The sequence below is a fragment of the Rattus rattus genome, chromosome 12 (assembly GCF_011064425.1).
Source record: "Rattus rattus isolate New Zealand chromosome 12, Rrattus_CSIRO_v1, whole genome shotgun sequence".
Taxonomy (NCBI): Eukaryota; Metazoa; Chordata; class Mammalia; order Rodentia; family Muridae; genus Rattus; species Rattus rattus.
In genome coordinates, this window is record NC_046165.1 from 35095629 (window position 1) to 35105067 (window position 9439).

Genomic DNA, 9439 nt, shown 5'->3' on the forward strand with positions numbered 1-9439 from the left:
CTGGAGTTTGGTACCCAGAGCACAGAATTGATAGCTCACAAAGGGTGGCTGCTCTACCGCCAAGAGATTCCGAATATCTGATCACTTTTTTAAGTTTTTCACACATTATAGTTTGACCTTATGATTTTCCTTCCCCTAACACCACCCATATATTCTCCATCTTGTTAGTCATTCAACTACATTTTCATTCTTTCTCTCCTCAAAAACATGAAACTAAAAATGGAAATCCTAACATCAAAGAGTTGAAACAAATACACAAAAGGAATAGAAAACATACCCTCTCAGAGGAGAAGGGAAGGGAAAATGGCAGGAGGAACTCTGTGAGTGGGAGTCCGACAGGGGAGGCAGCGTTTTGAATGTTAATTCATTAATTAAAAAAAAAGACCAACATAAAATTAGTTCATAAGTATGTGAGTACACACACACACACACAGACAAATGAGGTCTATCTTCTTTTGGTTAACTATACCTGGGCATGGATCATAACCTGGAATGTGGTTCATAATCCCAGTGAAACTGATTTTTTGGAAAATTATTTTTTTTTCTGGTCAGAGGTATAAATTGCAAAAGCTCCCACCAAGGGCACTCTAAGTTAGCAATTGAAAGTACCTGCTAACAAAGACAATCAGTAGATTCAACAGATCTTCACGGATTTGGGAAAAAAATATTCAACCTCACATGAATATGCAGATGTAGATGCATCTTCAAGCCCCACACACACTCTCTGCTTCTGCTTTGGTTTGTTGCTGTGTCTGTCTGCTTGTCTGTCTGCTTGCCTGTCTGCTTGTCTGTCTGTGCCTCTGTTTTTCTCCCTCTCACCCTTCTCTCCACACACACACACACACACACACACACACACACACACACACACACACACACACACACACACTCCAAAGAAGGATAGCTAAAACAAACATGCTCAATGGATGATCTGCTGGAAGTAAAAGCAGATCAAGCAGATGGAGCTACTATAGATTTTCCCTGGTGTCAAAGATCCATAGTATATAAAACAAGGTATTGGCATAAAAGCAATCATATGTGATACATGGAATAGAAGATACAAACAGACAAATAACCACACATCTAGAGATGAGTGCTTTTTGACAAAGAAGCCAAGAATACACATGGCAAAAGCCAAAACTGCAACAAATGGCAAAGGCCAGGTAGGATGCTGCAAATCTAAAACTTATTAAAAATTGATAATATATTCATAATTATCACTGTTTAATACACTCAATTCAAAACGGATTAAGGAAGGACCTCAAGTTAAGAAAAGAATGGTTTCCTAAACTTGATAGAAGAGAAAGTAAATAATAAACTTGAAATTACAGGAAAGGATGGGCATTTCTGATAGCACAACTTTAAGACCAACAATTAAAATGGACCCACAGGGTCCATTTTATAATAAAGGACAGCATCATTCCAGCAAAGCAGCATTCTACAAAATGTTCAACTTTTGTGCATGTGATATTATTTTAGTATCTACTTTAATATATGATCTAAAGAATAATGACATCTACAAAACTGTACATAGAATGAAACAGTCTTCTCAAAGAATAAAACTCAAGTTGCCTGAGAATTCCTTAAAGAAATATTCAATATACTTAATCTCCAGGGAGATATATGAACTAAAACGATGAGATTTTTGTTATTACCTATTAAGAATGGCCAATTTCAGTAAAACAATTGACAGCGCATGCTGGTGAGGATGCAACATGGGAGTGCAAACTTGTACAGCCACTAAAGAAATCAGTGTGTTTGGTTCCTGATAGAGACGGCAACTGAACTACTTCAGGATCCATTGGTATCATTGTTGGCTCTTATGATGGTTGTTCTTGTTTCCTAACTTGACTGCATTTGGAATTAATAAACCCCATAATTGGGCACACCTGGGAAAGACTTCTGTTTAACTTGAATTGGGATGATCCACTTAGTAAGTGGGAAAACCCACTGGATCTTTGAAAGAGAAAGACACACCTACAATCCAAATCTTTCGAGGTGGGAAGACCCACATCTTATATGTGCCATGCCTTATGCTAGAAGCCTATATAAGGACAGAGAAGACGGAAGTTTCTGCTCTTTGTATGATAACTTTTTACACCACTAGCAAATGTACTCCTTCACTGCCACGTGGGTTACTTCTTCAGTATCCAGGAATATACTGAAAACTACCTGAGACATCCATCCTCATGGACTGAGCACCGATTGGATTCTAAGACCTGTCTGTAAACAACCATTGTATTAGCTACACCATAGCCTGTAAGTCTTAAATATGATTTACTAGAATATAAAACATTATATCAGAATATAAACCATTATATTCAACTTACTGTTATGCTACTCTTTTTTTATTTATTTAACCTTTTTTTTTACAGTCCAGCTTTTATCCCACTTCTCATCCCCCCTCTGAGTGTTCCATATCCCACACCTCCTCCCCCTGTCACCATGAGGATTTCCCTACCCTCCACCTCCCACACCACCAAACTTCCCCACGAACTGGGGCCTCCAGTCTTTGGAGAGTTAAGTGCATCTTTTCTGACTGAGTTCACACCTGACAGTCTTCTGCTGTGCATATGTCGGGGGCCTCATATCAGCTGGAGTATGCTGCCTGGTTGGTGGCACAGTGTCTGAGAGATCTCAAGGGTCCATGTTAGTTGAGACTGCTGCTCTTCCCCTAGGGCTGCCCTCCTCGTCAGCTTCTTCCGGCCTTTCCCTAATTCAGCCACTGGGGACCAAAGCTTCTGTTCATTGTCTGTGTAAAAAATTTCTGCATCTGACTCTTTCAGGTCGTCTTGAGTCTATCTTTCAGCTGCTTGTTGGGTCTTTCGGAGGGCAGTCATGATAGGCCCCTTTGTGTGAGCACACCATAGCCTCAGTAATAGTGTCAGGCCTTGTGGCCTCTCCTTAAGCTGGATCTCACTTTGGCCTGTCGCTGGATATCCTTTTCCTCAGACTCTTCTCCATTTATGTCCCTGATTTCTTTTAGACAGGAACTATTATGGGTCAGAATTTTTTTTTCCGAAGCTGGGGACTGAATCCAGGGCTTTGCGCTTGCTAGGCAAGCGCTCTTCCACTGAGCTAAATCCCCAACCCCTATGGGTCAGAATTTTTGATTGTGCAATGGCAACCCCATCCCTCACTTGAAGCCATGTCTTTCTCCTGGAGGTAGGCTCTACAACTTTCCCTCTCCCCACTGTTGGACATCTCATCTAAGGTCCCTTTAAGTCCTGAGAGTTCCTTACCTCACAGGGAGACTACCTTTTATGTACCATTTGAATAAGATATCTACTGACTCTGTGAGCTTTTCACTGGAGCCAAGGTTACAGGTTGAATATTAAATGAAACCTACAGTCTCAGGTGTTTGAATACCTGGCTACCATTTAGTGGTGCTGTCTTTGATGTTTCTCATGTCTCCGTATCTTGTTTCCTTTCCGGCTATTCTTTCACGTCATTAAGTGGAGTAAAGAGGGGCTTACATGCTTATTCTATTGAGACTGTCTCTCTAGCTATCTCTTTTCACCTAGGATATAAGGACCACTTCCACCAAGAAATCTCGATGCTGAGATTCAAAGTTCTTTTTTTAAAAAAAAATCCTAATTAATTAAAGAGGATAAAAGATAATGAAAATGATAAATTTAATACTTCTACTAAAAATATTCCCACTTAAAGCAAGACCTTGTAAAAAGTGCAGTTGCCCTTCAGTCATTTTAAAGAGAGTTGCATGGGAGAGATGGGTACTAAGTAATTATTATTTTAAACCATCAGTTAAAAGCCTCTTCCCCAGCAAATAAAAAATATTTAAAGTAGTTAAAAACGAATAAACACTTCCAACATCAGGAGAGTGGTGTTAGGGGGATCAGAATTTCAAAGTCATTTTTATTTATATAGCAAGTTCAAAGCAGAGCAAGCTACACGAGCCATAGTCTCAAAAATAAAACTGCTTTGGGATACAGCCTTAAACAGATTGCACATCCCTTTTTGTCCTTTATGATTAAATACAAATGTTTGACAATTAAATAATTGTGCCCTTATAACTTATATTAAAACTGCTGACATTCCTCTGTGTACCTTCAATTATAATTTGCATAATTCTTTCTTAAACAAATATTTATTGAGTCACTATGTTTTGCTAGATAACAAAAATTCATTATTAACCAAAATATAATTCTCTTAATCATGTGTGGCCTTAAGGAATTTAAATATATAATATAAACTCACTTTATTTGACTCTAAAATTGCTTTCAAAAATTTCTATTTTTTTATCTGAGTTTTGATGGAGAAATTCCCTTTTCCTTTTAAGAGAATGCAGACAGTATTTGCATTTTTGCTTTAATGATAATGAAGAACCTATAATGAGAAAAACACATTTTATGTAAGAAGGAATCTGAAACAAAGATAGATGATGTGAGCTGTAATGAAGATGACCTTGAGTCTAAAGTAACTAACTAAATATTGGATTTTCTTCTGAAATGAAGACATAATGGCAGTCTCCTGGATAAAACATGTTTGCAATGATTCATTATTCCATAATTGAGGTCATTGGGCTTGTAAAATGTATTATGTCAAGATTAATTCAGTAATGCAATGTTTAACATCTTTTCATTGTATATAAGTTTGAATAATACTTTGCAAATTGAATAAAAACTTTCTTCACTCATCCCTTAGCATTAATCATCTAAAAATGAATTACAGCTTTAAAGTAAACATCCCCGTAACTTTATGGGATTATGTGTATGCACATGAAAGAAAGCTATACATTTTTCATTTTGAAGGATACAGTTATTCATAATTTTAAGGGAAAATTAAAAAATGAACTATGCAAATTGGCTATAATGAGTCATTTCAAGACATTTGAAGATAGCATAATAGTTTCAGATATATGATAATAAATTGGATCATATAATTATATAGTTTATATAAATTTTAAAAACCATAGGAAATGTATATCCTTTTGTCCTTATTTATATCAACTATTATCTTTTAATGAACTGAGCTAAAGTTAAATTATGCCATATTATGATGTTTGATAATGTATTAATTTACTTTCATTTTTGATTAAGTTATTTTGAGTATTCACTGTTAAAGAATTAATTTCAGACAGCTATAGTATTTAAGCTTTCTTTCTTTATTTGGTTCTTTTTTTTCTTTCTTCCTTTTTGGGTTTTAAAGAGTGTTTCTCTGACAGCTATGCCTGCCCTGGACATGCTCTGTATACCAGGATAGCCTCAAAGTCACAGAGATGTGCCTGCCTCTGTCTCCCAAGTGCACATCACACTCAGCTTTTAAACATTCTTAAAATTTCCACAACAAACATGTTTTTTTAACTTAATGCTTATATGTTTTATTCACAATTTAACTTCAAGTCTTCCTATCAGTAATTGGAATAAACATATTGGCCCTTTTCTCAAATGAAAATTCTCAGGCAAGTAGATGGAACCAGAAAATATCATCCTGATTTGCACTCACTGATAAGTGTATATTAACCCAAAAGCTTGGAATATGCAAGATACAATTCACAGACCACATGAAGCCCAAGAAGAAGGAAAAGCAAAGTGTGTATTCTTCAGTCCTTCTTAGAAGGGGGAACAAAATACAGTAAGAAATACAGAAACAAAGTATAGAGCAGACACTGAAGGAAAGGCCATCCAGACACTGCCATCCCTGGGGATCCATCCCACATATAGTCACCAAACCCAGACACTATTGCAGATAGCACGAAGTGCATGCTGACAGGAGCCTGATATATCTGTCTCCTGAGTGGCTCTGCCAGAGCATTACAGATACAGAGGTGGATGCTTCCAGCCAACTATTAGATTGAGAATGGGGTCCCCAGTGGAGGAGTTAGAGAAAGGACTGAAGGAGCTGAAGGCTTTTGCATCCCCAGAAGAAGAACAATAATATCAACCAACCAGACCTCCCCCAGAGCTCCCAGGGACTAAACCACCATTCAAAGTATATACCTGGAGTGACCCATGGTTCCAACTACATATGTAGCAGAGGATGGCCTTGCTGGGCACCAATGGAAGGAGAGGCCCTTGGTCCTATGAAGGCTCGATGCCCCAGTGTAGCAGAATTCCAGAAAGGATAGGTGGGAGGGAGGGAATGGGTAGGTGGGAGAGTGCATTGATAGAAGCAGGGGATGGGATAGGGGGTTTCCAGAGGGGTAACTGGGAAAGGGGATAACATTTGAAATGCAAATAAAGAAAATATCCAATTAAAAAAAGAAAATGTTACTTTGGAAAACATAGATCTAAAAGATGATTTCCTATTTCAAGTATCATGTCTCAACAAATTTGTAAATTTCTGTATTTTACTAAAATAACACAAAAACAAACTTTGGTTAATATTTCACTCTATGAGCCTTTTAAGTGGAGCAGCAATTAATTGAATAGCTCAGTCATCACTAAAGCAATCAATCTTAACTCAAAATGGCTGCATGGCCAAGGCCAAATGAGATAAGTCTTTGCTAGCATACTCATATGTCAGAGATACTATTGAGGAATAATGCAGTTTCTTGTTTTATGTCACTGGCTTTTATATAGTGTGGTGCAGTGTAAACAGATGTGTTTTTAAACATGAAACCCTATATAATTTAAATTAATTTAAATGCCTATTTTTTATGTAAATATTTTACTGTGTATAAAATTTATAAAACTGTTTAGGAAATTGATGTAAATACTAGTATGAAACTGATGACATATGTTATTACAATAAAATTGACAAATGCTTATCTTTACAAGATGTAACAATTAGAATGGTCATGGTAGAAAACAATGACATGAAGATAAGTATTGATTTGGAAATGTAATACAAAAACTATAAAGTTAAAATATAAAGAATATTATATATACATATATGCATATGTACATAATGAAGTAAATGATTATTGAGTATTTGAACATTAGCATATTTCCACAAACATTAACATATCATCAACATATATGGATAAACTTTTGTTCCTTTATTCATTAATGTATATATTTATTCCCTTTACGTGGCTTTCACAGAACCCAGGCCTTTCTATCCTCTCAGTCTTTCTCCCCACTTAGGTACCACCAGCTCCAGGACATCCAGTATAGTAGGGATAAGAGCATCCCCTCCCAAGCATGCAGTCTAGTTAAGAGAATTGGAGCAAAAGGGAGGGAACAAGTCAGAAACAGCTCCTGCTCCAATTATTAGGGGACCCACATGACTACTAAGCTGCACATCTGCTACAAATTATGTAGGGACACTAGGTTCCGTCTCTCCATGCTCTGGTTGGTGGTTCAATCTCTGTGAACATCCATGGGCGCAGGTTACTTGACTTTGTAGGTCTCCTGTGGTGTCTTTGATGCCTCCAGCTTGCTCATGTCTATTGGTCACTCTTCTAAAAGACTCACCAAGCTCCACCTGAGGTTTGGCTGTGAGTCTCTGCATCGTTTTCCAACTGCTCCTGGATGATTTCCCTCAGGACACAGTTTTGCTAAGCTCCCTGGGACATCTAGTCACTTCAAGACTCGGCACATTCTCTCCAACTGAGAACAGACAAGATGGCCCAGTTAGGGTAACAGGAGCCACAGGTATGCAACAGTGTCAAGAGTACCCCTGCTCTAGTTATTATGGTACCTATATGAAGACTAAACTGCACATCTGCTACATATTCAGCCTATGTATGCACTTTGGTGGGTGGTTCAGTCTCTGGGAGCTCCCTAGGGTCCACATTAGTTGACTATGTTGGTCTTATTGACTAGACACCACACAGAGGTCTCCACATCTGACAGAAGGCTAAGATCTAAAATTTTAAAAATTCAAGAAGTTAGATACCAACAGACCAAATAAGAGCACTAAAGGATGGGGTAGAGGGATAAGCAGAGAAATCTCAACAGCAGAGTCTGTAATGACTGAGAAACACTTAAAGAAATGTTCTTAATCATCAGGGGAATGCACATAAAAATGACTCTGTAATTCTATCTTAAACCCATCAGAATGACTAATATCAAACTTAACTTAGCACATGCTAAGATGTGGAGCAAGGTTAACACTCTACCATTGCGTGTGGTTGGGCAAGCTTGTACAACTACTCTGGAAATCAATTTGTTTTTTTGTGGGATTTTGTTGTTGTTGTCGTTGTTGTTGTTTTGTTTTGTTTCGTCTTTTATTTTGTTTTCTATTTTCAGAAAATTGGGAATAGTTCTACATGAGCGCACCTATACTACTCCTGAGCATATAGCCAAAATATCTTCCACAAGACCACATAGATACTTGATCATGTATATTTATAGCAGCTTTATTCAAAATATCCAGAAACTGGAAACACCTCAGATGTGCCTCAAGTGAAGAATTGATCAAGAAAATGTAGTCCATTTACATAATAGGATACTATTCAGCTATTAAATACAAGGATATCAAAAAAAATTGTGGGCAAATGGAGGGAACTATGAAATATCATCCTGGGGGTAGGTAACTCAAACCCAAAGAACATGCATTGTATGTACTCATAGTGAATTATAATCATAAAGCACAGGATACCCTAGCTAAAACCCACAGGCCCAAAGAATTTAGTAACAAGGTAGACGAACTTTAAAACTAATATTTCTTAAAATGTAGCCAAACTATAAAATTCTTCATTTATAGAAATTGGTTGAATAGTAACAGAAGTATACAGTGTCTATTTATAAATACTAAAATTTCCCTAAAGCACACACACACACAAATGTCCCCAATATTTTATGCATACATATGTATTGGAGATATATACTTGTTGGGATTAATAAATCAGTTATAATATTATCCTATGTCACAAATAAAATTTTCATTCATACAAAACTTTTTGCTGTAGCAAGGAATAGAGAAATTCAAAAATATTGGTTACTGTTCCTTACATTTAGAAGTTAGTTGGGGTAATATTCCAAACCAAAGTACATTTTCTTTTTTTTTATTAACTTGAGTATTTCTTATATACATTTCGAAAGTGTTATTCCTTTCCTGGTTTCCGGCAAACATCCCCTCCCCCCCCCCTTGTTTATGGGTGTTCCCCTCCCCATTCTCCCCCCCTTGCCGCCCTCCCCCGTTCAGTCTTAGCAGGACCCAGGGCTTCCCCTTCACTGGTGCTCTTACTAGGATATTCATTGCTACCTATGAGGTCAGAGTCCAGGGTCAGTCCATGTATAGTCTTTAGGTAGTGGCTTAGTCCCTGGAAGCTCTGGTTGCTTGGCATTGTTGTACATATGGGGTCTCGAGCCCCTTCAAGCTCTTCCAGTTCTTCTCTGATTCCTTCAACGGGGGTCCTATTCTCAGTTCAGTGGTTTGCTGCTGACATTCGCCTCTGTGTTTGCTGTGTTCTGGCTGTGAGTAAAACTTAGGTTTCTTATTGGATGGGATAGGGGCTTTGTGGAAAGAAAACCAGAAAAAAGGATAACATTTGAAATGTAAATAAATAAAATAACCAATAAAAAGCATG